Source organism: Mesoplodon mirus (assembly GCF_964341445.2).
Source record: "Mesoplodon mirus genome assembly, chromosome: 14".
In the NCBI taxonomy this organism is placed as follows: Eukaryota; Metazoa; Chordata; class Mammalia; order Artiodactyla; family Ziphiidae; genus Mesoplodon; species Mesoplodon mirus.
The window spans coordinates 33,134,064-33,145,948 of record NC_138990.1 but is presented as its reverse complement, the minus strand read 5'-3'; positions in this window follow the sequence as shown (position 1 = coordinate 33,145,948).

Here is an 11,885-nt window from a genome sequence, read left to right as displayed (position 1 = left end):
AATATATACACTAGATATTTATTAAATAAATTGGACATACCAGATATGTATATTTGATATATAGAGATATATATACCCTAGTATGTATGTGTATGTATAAGTAGATAAGAGTATGTACGGATATAGATAGATGTTACCAATGCCTAAAATTCCTATACTCCTCTAATCTTGTCACATAGAGATTAAAAAGCTAACAGACTCTTGCAAGGTAGCCTCAGTCACTCGATATCTCCTTGGAGAATCTTTGAAATTTCTCAACATTGGGTCAGACTAAAGTTACAGGAAATGCTGACAGAACATACCCTTGCAAACAGTATCCTGACAGTGGCAGAGAAGGTAAAATACTGCAAAGAAGGGACGAAAGGAAGGTGAAGAGAGGAGAGAAAGGGTAGGAGGAAAAAGAGTGAGCAGAAAGCTCTTGAGTTGAAAGATGAGGTGAAAGGGTGTCCACAGACCTGCCAGTCACCCAGGAGGCAGCCAGCAGTCATGGCCCATGGACCTCATTTTCAACCCCAAGACCAAGCAACTCTTATCCCAATTCTACAGTTTTTTGAACCCCTAAAAGAGTCTGTTCATCCATCCATTCATTCATACAATAAACATCCTCGATTTTGAGGGCATTCTGAAATAATGAAACATCATAAAGGAGAAATCGAAGAATCTTTCTCATCCATATAATTTTACAGAATACTGAATTTTTTTCTACTCCATAACTACCATTGCTTCCAACCTACTATTCTCCCAGTCCCTCTATTCTGGTTACTAATTCTGTAATTAAATGCAGAGATCCAATCTCCATAATATAATTTGCATTCTCTACAAAGCATCCAAATATTGGTTGAGAACTATTTTTACCACCCTGGACGCCAAAAAAGCATCTAACAGAAGATGGATAATCAGGTGTCCTATACGAGTCAACTCTCTTCTGCAGCTTAAGAACTGGTAGGAATTCAAACCAATACATGTCTGACAAATATCACTCCAGGAGATTCTTTTCTTGTATGTATATGTCAAACCCAAATGGAATAAGACATTGGAAAATGAGCTGTGCATAACCCTGCCTTCATTTATGTCTTTTTATTCATTTCTGGTTGACCCCCTACCCGCCACCCTTATGATCTACGTCTATACACGTCCAAATCCTCCTCATGCCCCAAGGCCCAGCTCAGATACCACCTTCTCCAGGAAGACTCCCATGTCTGCCCCCAGCAGGAAATGGTTTTGTTTCCCTTACAAGTCTCAGAGAGCACTTCACCTCATACTTTTCTTGTGAATTGTTCATTTCCAAGCTTTTATGATAGTTATTAATAAACCTATCTTCTATCTCCTGGGAGCCGCTTGCAGGCCACCATTTCTCACCCTCCCACCACCTCTCTCATCACCATCTAACCTACACTTTGCTGCTTTTTATCTGACCTTGAATTGTCCTTCCGCAGGGAATTTCTTTACATCTATCGCCTGTCCTAACCTCTTCCCACCCAAAGTGCTTTCCCAGTAATATTTATAATCATCACTGCCTTTCTAACTGCCCCACAATCCATGAGCTCTTTAATACAATGGCTGTGACTTGCGTCTGTGCTCCTAGTTTAGGAACGTGGGAAACTTTTGTTGCATAAGTGCAAAGCCAAATCCAGTTTCCCTAAATTGTTCCCAACCCAAAAGCACAGCTCTAGAATCTGACTGCCTGCATTCTCATCCCAGGTCTATCACTTGCTAGCTCTATAAGCTTGGGCAAGTCTTTCAACCTCTCGGATATCTCAATTCCTTCATCTGTAAGCTAGGGCTGATAATAATACCTATTTTACAGGATTATTTTGAGAATTGAATTAGATTGTCTATTTTAAAGGCTTGGTATATTTTTGAAACATGGTAAGCAATTAATTATTCTTTTCAATATATGTTTTTGAACAAGTGAAGGAATAAATGCTTCTTGTTCCCAGAAACATATAGACTATGGGACACCTTTATTACATCTTCTCCCTACAGAGATTAACAGCTATATTTTGAGAAAATTCACTCTAAAATTATATTCTCTGCTAAAAGCAAGCTCCAATGTGTCAACAAGACTCCAAGCAATGGCTGGAGAGTGTCCTATTTAGGATGCTGTGTCCATTTATGAAATTTCACACCCAGTAGATTTACATCTTCGGAGAAGCAAAAATAAATGGGGTGACTTCATGACCGTATCCCAAGCAGGTGACTGAACACTTTCTTGGATCTTATTAGGGCGGCCCCTAGAAGTCTTTCTTGAAACACAGACTTTATATTCCATTTTATCTTTAGGTTTTATTTTTAGCAGCAAAAGATTAAGAGCCTGGGACCAAATATCTATTCTACAAAACCACTTTTTCAGGGAAAACAACTCTCTAGGACCGGAGGAGGCCTCAGAGCGCGGCCCTCCATCTTCTGGCAGACGCCCACTGTGGTCAGCTGGGCATCACAGGCATCAGCCACAAACACAGCCCCACTGGCCCACTTTGCCATTTTTCAAGGCAAACCATTATATCCTGGGGCTGTTCTTATCATCAGAAAATTCCTTCCCAATTTTTATCCTCTGAAGTTGCAAAGGCTGAATAAACTCCCTCATCCAGCTCTTCAACTACTGCCAAGCTCTTCCTACAACCTGTGCACCCAGTTCCTTGAGCCATTCTTCATATGAGAGACCTTGGCAAGACTGAGAACACCTCCAGGCAGGGTCTATGCATGATCCATTTGGTGCAGTCACATAATGGCTTCCTGAACATAGTAGAAGCTCAATAAATATTTGTCAAACAAATAGATGAATAATTAAATGCATTTGAAAAGCTTCTCATTTCTCCGTTTACTCAACAAACAGGTATAGAGGACTAAGAATATTCTTGTATGAGCAACAGGGATGGAAGTTAAATAAGAAACAGTCTGTGCTCCCAAGGAATTCATGGCTCACAAAGGCACCGTCTGTAAAATGACTACTGTGGATTAATGTACAATATGTGCTGCAACACAACGTACGAAGTGTGTGCATGTCCTTGAGGGTCTTGAGGGAGAAGGAGCACTTCCCCAAACGGCATATAGAGAAAAAAACATTCCAAAGTGACCAGCATGGGCAAACCCCAGTGACCCATCTGGATTGATGTGACCCATTTCCTAGCCCCACGATTGAATACAACACCCTAATTAGAGCCTTGGCCAAGCAAATCACAAGAAAAACAACACTTCTCTTTAAAAAGTCATAATGCTTCTAACAATGCATTTTACTTTCCAATTTATTTTTCTGGTAGCTATGTCCCATGGTTGATTTATAGGGCATACACAGTCATCTCAAACCACTGAAACATTTATTTCAGTAGCAACTCTTTGCTAAGCTCCATGCCTGCCAAGCTGCACTGGTATAATGGACTAATTTTTCATTTTCCTTAAACATAGAAGTTTGCATTTTCCACCATGATATTTCATTTCCTCCCTCCCGACTCATGCTCCAGCCACCACCACTGAACTCTATTATAGTGTCAGGCCTTTCCTTGGTGAAGAATGCAGAGTACTGAGATTCTACACTGTATGATTAGGAAATTTGGGAGAAAGTAAAACTTGGAATTTTGGTGAGACCAGCATTCCAAAAGCAGCTGTCATTTCTGACCTTTCCACGTTACTCTGGAATCTAGTCCACATCAACGTTATTTCTGTTGTAGGGAAGGAAGCCACGGAGGTGTGATGGCTGCATCTCCATATTCCTGGAGCAGAACCAATTTCTAATATTCCGTCTGCTTCATTGCCTGTATAAATCACCAAAATGGCCTAGAAATTACAGTAGCTTATTTTCTATATTTGCTGCCTCTCCCAGACTGTCTTTGCCTCATAAACGTTCCCTGTGTCCTTTGTCAGATCTTTCATCCCAATTTTTTCTGAAAAGATTATTCGAGAAGGTTTGAATATGTCTCATAAAAAGTCCTCTAAAGAGCCAGTGAGACTTAGAGCTAGAAATGAACTGGAAATCTTGGCGAGCTGCCTTCCCAGCTCCCAAACCCTTCCCGCTCCAAGAGTTTGTCAGGTAAAATGGGCAAGTCATCTCACAGGTTTCCCACTCCACTGCAAAATATGCCTTATTATTCCATTTCTACATGGCTGGGTATTTTTTACAGGGGTTGGGGCTGGGAAGGGAGGAGGACATGGGAAACAACATTTACTATCTCTTTCCTATATCACAGCATTCTGTATACATAAACCCATTTAATCCTTATAACTCTGAGGTGAATAGAATCATCCCTCTTTTACAGACAAAGAATAATGAGGTTTAAAGAATTTTAGTAACTTCTCCCAACACCATACAAAGCCCATATTCTGTCCATGTACTACGTACTTGATAACTATGAAAAGTCTAAACTTGGAAAAAATCTTGGAGGATAGCTGCTCCAAACAGTTTATTTTTCAGATGAATCCACAGGGGCCCAGAGAAGGCTAGAGACATTGGCAACACCCTGGAGCTCATTAGTGGCGGAACCGGAACCCAGGTCTCCTGAAACCCAAGCCCCGTGCCCTTCCTCCAGCAACACACAGGCTCAAAGTCAAACAGAGAGGTGCCCAGAAGGAAGGACTGTCTAATAAAGATGCCCTTAGACCACAAGACGAAAAGAGACTGTTAATCTGCAGAATATTATTGGAATATTTTGAGAGGGCAGCAAAAATGATGTGAGTAAAGATTTGCAAATAATCTAATGTCAGATGTAAAAAGTAAAGCAGAGATAGTGACAAGACGACAGACAAAAGGTGTTTGAATTAAACTATGCACAAAAAGCAAAAGTCAACTAGGTGGGCAAGTTTGGAGGGGTCTCTCGTGCAGTCCCTTTCTCTGAATTCTAGCAAAATACTCCCTTGAACTAGAGAATCAGTATCATGATTCCCTGATAAGATGATTGAATGGATAGTTCGGGGTGGAAAAAATGAGGTCATCCTGAAGAATTCCATCTGATGTGCAATATTGTGAACCAGAGGTTAATTTCCTGGGAGTTTTTTTAGCAATTAATCTCTTCCATATGGCAATTGGGCAATAAAAAATAGTCCCTTATATAAAACCACCTAAAGGGAAAATACACATAACGGAAGAATTATCCCAAAAAATTGTTCAAGAAACAATATACAAGTGACAAAAGCAAGTTCCCTACAAATGATGGAAATATTTGAACATGGAAATTTTCCAAGAAGTATTTTCCTTCTCTAAGCTGAACCAAGTGGGAGAATCTGGAGGTGGTACTCTATAAAACAGTATGATTTTTATTTGAATGGATTTTTCAAAATTTAGTATGCTGATGGAAATGCTACTTATAATTAATTAGCGAATAAGAATTTAGAAAACAAGAATAGTCCTTGGAGTCAGTCTTCTTTTGCAGCAGGGTATTTGCCTTTAATGTGATCAGTGGTAGTTAAAATCACTGGATTAGGTTTGTTCCAGCTGAGCCAAGAGGCATTTATAATTCTCTTCTCTCCAAAAGTAAACCACAATCAAAACTAGGTCACAGATGCTGTTTGAAAATAATGACTAACATCTGCATAGCCCAGTTATGGTTTAAAGAGCAAATTCACATCCATTATCTCATTTGAGGCACATGAGAATTTGTGAAGCAGATATTAGTATTCCCCCATCAAGGCTCAGAGTTTGAATGACTTGGCTAAGGACGCACAATGGGTAAGTGACAGAACCGGGCTCCTGACGTTCCCTGCACTCTGCCCATCAAATACACTGTCAGCCAGAACTATAACTACCCACCAAACACCTGCGAGATCAGATTCTCCTGGAATCCAACTAACCAGGATCTACAGGGGTCTGCTTTTGTTTATTTGTTTTTGTGGGGGAGGGAGGAGCTTTGGGGAGCATTGACTTTAAAGATGGAAAAGATGAACAGACAAATATCCTTCTGAGCATAATGGGAACTCCTCTGCTTGGTGTCTAGCTTTTCTGATTGCCTACACTTTTTGGGATAATCTTCTGTATTTCTGATAGGAATCTAAAGAGAATTATCCAAAAACAAAAATCAACTTTGTTCAACATAATATTCCATTAGTTTGTGAATTTGGCTTGCAATATTTAAAAAATATTTATAATTTTTAAAAAGGTGAAATCAGAGAGATTTTCTGGTTAGCCAGGAAAGCAAATTAATGAGAAATAATGTCGTTCATGAACTATAGTGTCATCCCTGCACAAAGACGGTCTTTGAGTCTATTGTCAAATGTTGGCTGGATTCTCTTTCAGCCTTTCACTTATTTCTCATCTTCAGGGCTGATAACTGCAGCCCGAAAATGAAATGTCAATTAGGAATAATTTTTGGTCATTTTTTTCATACACATTTTGTTTAAATGTTGGAATCTGGGCATGTAAAACTCAGAATCGGAAAAAAAGAAAAAGAAAAAAGATCCATCTGCCAGGTAGGGTTCCTTATAGAGTGTTCATGGGGAGAAACAGGAGAGGTCAAGAATTTCTCCAAAGGAGAGGGTCCTTAGTCCTACAATTCCTTTTGGTGGAAGACAGCTAGTTTTGGATAGTTTGGTTCCAGGTAATGTCTGAAAGCAATTCTTCAAGTAGGAGTCTTGAAGAATGTAATAGAGATGAAATGTAATAAGAGGAAACTCTGTTAGAATCCAAAGCAGACTCTTCCTTCCAAGAGTTTCTGCACTTAAAATCACAGTATAATTTTGTTTACAAAGAAAGAAAGATATTTTGACTAACATGAAACAGATTTGATATATGATCCTCAGAAGCAAATATTCCCCAGGCTATTAAGGCAATAAACTTGAGAGAAAGTGATTTTACATGGAAAAAACTCAGAGATGAAGAAACATATAATTAAACTTGGGTCTAGGCAATATCAACTTTGGAATAACAAAATCAGTCAAATAACCAAGATTTATCTTCTTAATGCCAACAAAACAGTGTGGCTAACTCTCCCCCCCCCACCATGGCTAACTCCCCTCCCCACTAAATTATTTAATTCATGTTGGTGACCTATTCGTTTGCTCAGGCTGCCATAACTAAATACCACAGACTGGGTATTTAGACAACAGAAACTTATTTTCTCACAGGTCTGGAGGCGTGAAGTCAAAGATTAAGGTGTTGGCAGGTTTGGTTTCTTCTGAGGTCTCTCTCCCTGACTTGGCAGATGGTCTTCTCACTGTGTCTTCACATGGTCACCCCTCAGTCTATGTGGCTGTGTCTAATCTCTTCTTCTCATAAGGACCCTAGTCCTACTGGATTAGGCCCACTGTATAACCTCAGTTTACCTTAATAACCCCTTAAAAGGCCCTATCTCCAAGTGTAGCCCCATCCTGAGGTCCTGGGGACTAGACATCAACGTGTGAATTCGGGGGGGGGGGGACACCATTCAGCCCATAACCCTATACTCTCTGGTCTCACAAAATGAATGCTCTTCTCACATGCAAAATACATTCACCCCATTCCAACAGCCCCCAAGTCTTAACCCATTCCAGCACCAACTCTAAGTTCAAAATCTCACCTAAAATATAAAACAGTTATGGGTGAGACATCCTGAAGGTATGAAGCATCCTGAGGGAAAATTCTTCTCCAGCTGTGAATCTGTGAAACCAGGTAAGTAATCTGCTTCCAAATATAATGGTAGGACATGCAGAGCATAGGCATTCCCATTCCAGATGGGAAAAGTCAGGAAGAAGAAAAGGGTGACAAGTACCAAGCAAGTCTGAAGCCCAGCAAGGCAAATTCCATTAGATTTTAAGGCTTGAGAATAGCCCTCTTTGGCTCCATTTTCTACCCCCTGGGTCCACCAGGGAGGCAGCCCTGCCCCCCAAAGCCCTGGGCCACAGTTCTCACTCTATAGAACCAAGAGGGAAGCAGCCCCATCACCCCTCCCAGGCCTGTGCCCTCTAGGCCTATGGAGGCAGCCCTGCCAACCTCTGAACTGCCTTCCAGGACATTCTTCTCTTTTCTTGGAAAATAACATGTTCACAGCCAGATTGCTCTCCTGGTCCATCCTATAAAGGCTCAGAAGTCCAACAACCTTCCTATATTTTGTCCTGTCTCTGCCCCCCCTTCAGTTCAACCTGCCATCATTTCTGCTGAAATGGTTAATTGGATCCATGAGTCGTATCTGTCATGTCTTTATAACCAAATGATTGTCCAGCAACACCCCTGATGTTCTCTCCAGCTCTCGCTTTCTCAGTTTTTGCAAAACTGATAGGCTGAGAATTTCCAGATCTTCCAGTTCTGGTTCCTTTCGGCTTAACAATTCCTTCTTCAGTGCGTCTCTCCCCTCTCACATTTCACTCTAAGCAGCAAGGAGAAACCAGCCAGTACCTTCAACACTTTGCTTAGAGAGCGCCTCAGCTAAACATCCCAGTTAATCACTCACAAATCCTACCTTCCCTAAAACACTGGAACGTAACTCAGCCAAGGTCTTTGTCCCTTTATTACAAGGATCACCTCTCCTCCGTTTCCAATAACATGTTCCTCATGTCCACTGGTGACCTCACCAGAAGCACCTCTTGTGTTCACGTTTCTGTGAATAGTCTTCAAGGCAATCTTGGCTTTTCTGTCATGCACCTCAAGACTCTTCCAGCCTCTACCCCTTATCCAGCTCTGAAGCTACCAGCACAGTTATAGGTGTTTGTCCCTGCCACGCCCCCATGTCACAGCACCACAATCTAAGTTCGTCAGTGTCCCCAGAGAAACAAAACCAACAGGATGTATAAATACACAGAGGGACATTTACTTTAAGGAACTGGTTCACGTAACTGTGGCAGTTTGGCAGTCCAAAATCTGCAGGGTGGCTTGCAGGCTGGAGACCCAAAAGAGAGCTTCCATGTGAGACTAAGACATGGTCTGCTGCCAGGGTTTCCTCTGCTTTGGGGGATGTCAGTCTTTTTCTACAAAGGCCTTCAAATGATTGGACGAGGCCCACCACAACCTGAAGGGTGGTCTGCTTTATGCAACGCCTGAAAGTTATCTTCACAGGACCACCTAAATAACATTTAACCAAATACCTAAGTACTGTGGCCTAGCCAAGTTGACACATAAAATTAACCTTGACAGTGACATACGTTATATATTTCCTAACCCTCATACTGAACTCATCCTAAGGGCCAGAGGTGAACTCAAGCATAGAAACGAGGAAAAACCATGGCATCCTGATGAGAGTTCTGAATTTGGAGTCAATAGAGATATGTTCTCTGCTAACTGATTGGCTATATGATATATCTGCTGTCAGTTCTTCTTAAATTTATGAAATGGGGTTAAAATTAATAACCCCCTCATCAGGGACCAAATGTGATGATCAAGTATGAAACACTTTGAAATGTTAGTTATTAATGATAATATTAATTAATAGGGGATTATTGCCTCACCCTTTAAGTGGACAAATACAAAGTCTGGAAGGCAGAGGACGTGGGTGTCTATCTTGGTCAACACCATGACGCCTTGTATGGGTGATGGGATGGCATCTTTCTTGCTCTTACCCCTCTCTAAAGCCCAAACTTAAGTTCTCACTATGGACATTGAAGTTTGGCAGCAGTAAAGGCTTTCTTAAAGCTACAGTGTGAGTACAAGCAAATGTCAAGTCCTCCTTTACTAGCGATGTTGCTTCTGTTCTTCTGATGACAGTGGATTAACTCCACTGACAGGCAGTAGGTTTGAGAAAGATGGTCTCCAACTTGAAGATTCTATAAAATGTAATCAAAGTCACACACGTGGAAAGAGAGACCCTCATTGTTAGTAAAAAGTCTCTTTTTAAGTGCGGGGAAAAGTTTTCCCTGCTCCAGAGTTTGGGATGAGTGTGAAATAGAAATAATAATTTGGTGTTCTGATGTCAGCGAGATGGAGATCTGGGTAGGGCATTTTTGCACAGTTTTAATTCTCTTGCAAAGAAAGGAATAGAGCTAAAGAACCAGCTGCCCACACCAGGCTCCCTTCCCATACATGGTCTCTCATTTAGCCTTCCCCCAAATCCTACAGCATAGAGATTATCTCGACAAAGGAACAGCTATGAGGGTTGCCTACAACTTGGAAATTAAAGAAATAAAGTTAATAGCAGAGTTAATATCAGCACCACAGACACCAGATCAGAGCTGGGATGTTGAAAGATAACTGGGAAAAAAATAGAATGGCTTGTAAGCCAAGCTACTAATAACTGGAGACATTAATATAATCAAAGTTAAGCAGAGGAGTACTTGCTCATTCCTGGAAGTGGAGAGTCACAGAGTAGTACCCATACCAGTGGTGACCAGGGGAGATGGAATCCACATCTAAGGGTTCAGCCCGTCCAGTCTCTGTGGCAAAGTTAACCCCTTTATGAAAATGGATGGAAGAGGCTGCTAGAGCCCAAGGCCATGGGACACTTACATTGCATAACTACCTAATCCTACTCTGAATGTATTTTCATCAAGGAACCTTCCAATTATAATTTACTTTCCTGTGTGACTTGCCTACAAGAAGAGAAGGTGCCATTTGGGTTATTGCAAGTATTTTGGCCATTGTGCTAGGTGTGACTCCCATTTTAACTTAATACGTTGACACTGCGGTTTTTACATCAGCCTTTAGGAGTTTGGTTAAGGTGAGTCTGCCCCAAGACATGGAGCACAAACTTGGTGAATTGATCCAGCAACAAGGCTAAAGGTCATACCGTGAACCATGGAAAATTTGTCTCAACACTAACCACCTCATGAAACACCTTAGCAGCCTGACAATGGGTTTTGCTTAGTCTTTCCATACACAATCACATTTGAAAATTCAGCATGATCACCTACTTACTTTCCTTGAGCATGAGTTTCCTTTTCTGCAAAATAGGGCTATGATGCTTGCCAGAAATGAAATAAGACAATGTAAATAACATAGATAGCAAAGGCCATGAACATAGGAACTCGATTGCAGGAACTCAATTAGTGTTAATTATTCTGATTAATTATTATTCCTTTTCTTCTGGTCCCGTGAAGGCATCTGCCTGGAAGCTGAAATTAGGGAACACACCATCCCAGGACTCTCACTCCTCTAAGTCCAAAGTGCTCCAATTCCTAAGGAATGCTTCTTCATTCAGCCAAGTTTCCAATTGTCAGAACCTCTCCCTTATCTGGAGTTCCCCAAAACAGAAATATGGGAAACATTGGTGGATGGTTAATGGCCAGCAGCGCTTATCAGTTTAACAAACATGCGAGAGTCGGAAGCAGTGTGGGTCCTGAGACTAACGAGGCTGCTCCAAAAGCTGACTCATAATAACTACATGGTCGCCAGGGGAAATGCCAATGAGTTTCCTGGGTCTGGCAGAAATCCACTGGCTCCAGGAAAAGGACTTTACATGGTGGCCATGCTGAAGGCATGTGGTCTGGGGACCATGGTAGCTGGGAATACCCTGGCTCCAAAGCCTCTCCCCGCCAGCTCTCAGGGCCACAGAAGACATTCCTGTCCTCTTGGTCATCGACACAGTAATAAAAATGGGTTATTGTTGCTCTGGACAAATTTGGAGGTGAGGACATCATGAAAAGCAAGGAAAATCTCCAAGGCCACTTCCTCCCAGGGTATATGCTTTGACATCCAAGTTGGCCAGGTTGATGGAATAACAATCCTTGGAGCATGCTGTCTGTAACACGGATGAACTCCTCCTTCACTTCTTGAATGTTTCAAGATGTATCTTTATAGCAACAAACTAAAATGAAGCTCAATGGGTGGAGGGAGAGAGAGAGGCAAGTCTTACCCCAACAGGAACCATGCAGCGGAGCACGAAGCTGCCCAGAGGGTTTGGTTGGGAGAGCTGCCGAGATGGCTGTCAGAGCAGCAGTGGAAAGAAGCCGTCTCCCCTGGCAGGGACTGCTTCCCTCTCACCTCCTGGAGAAAGAGACGCATTTCCTAGAATAGAGGCAAAATCTCCCTTGGTCCAAGGTCACAGACACCTCTGTCC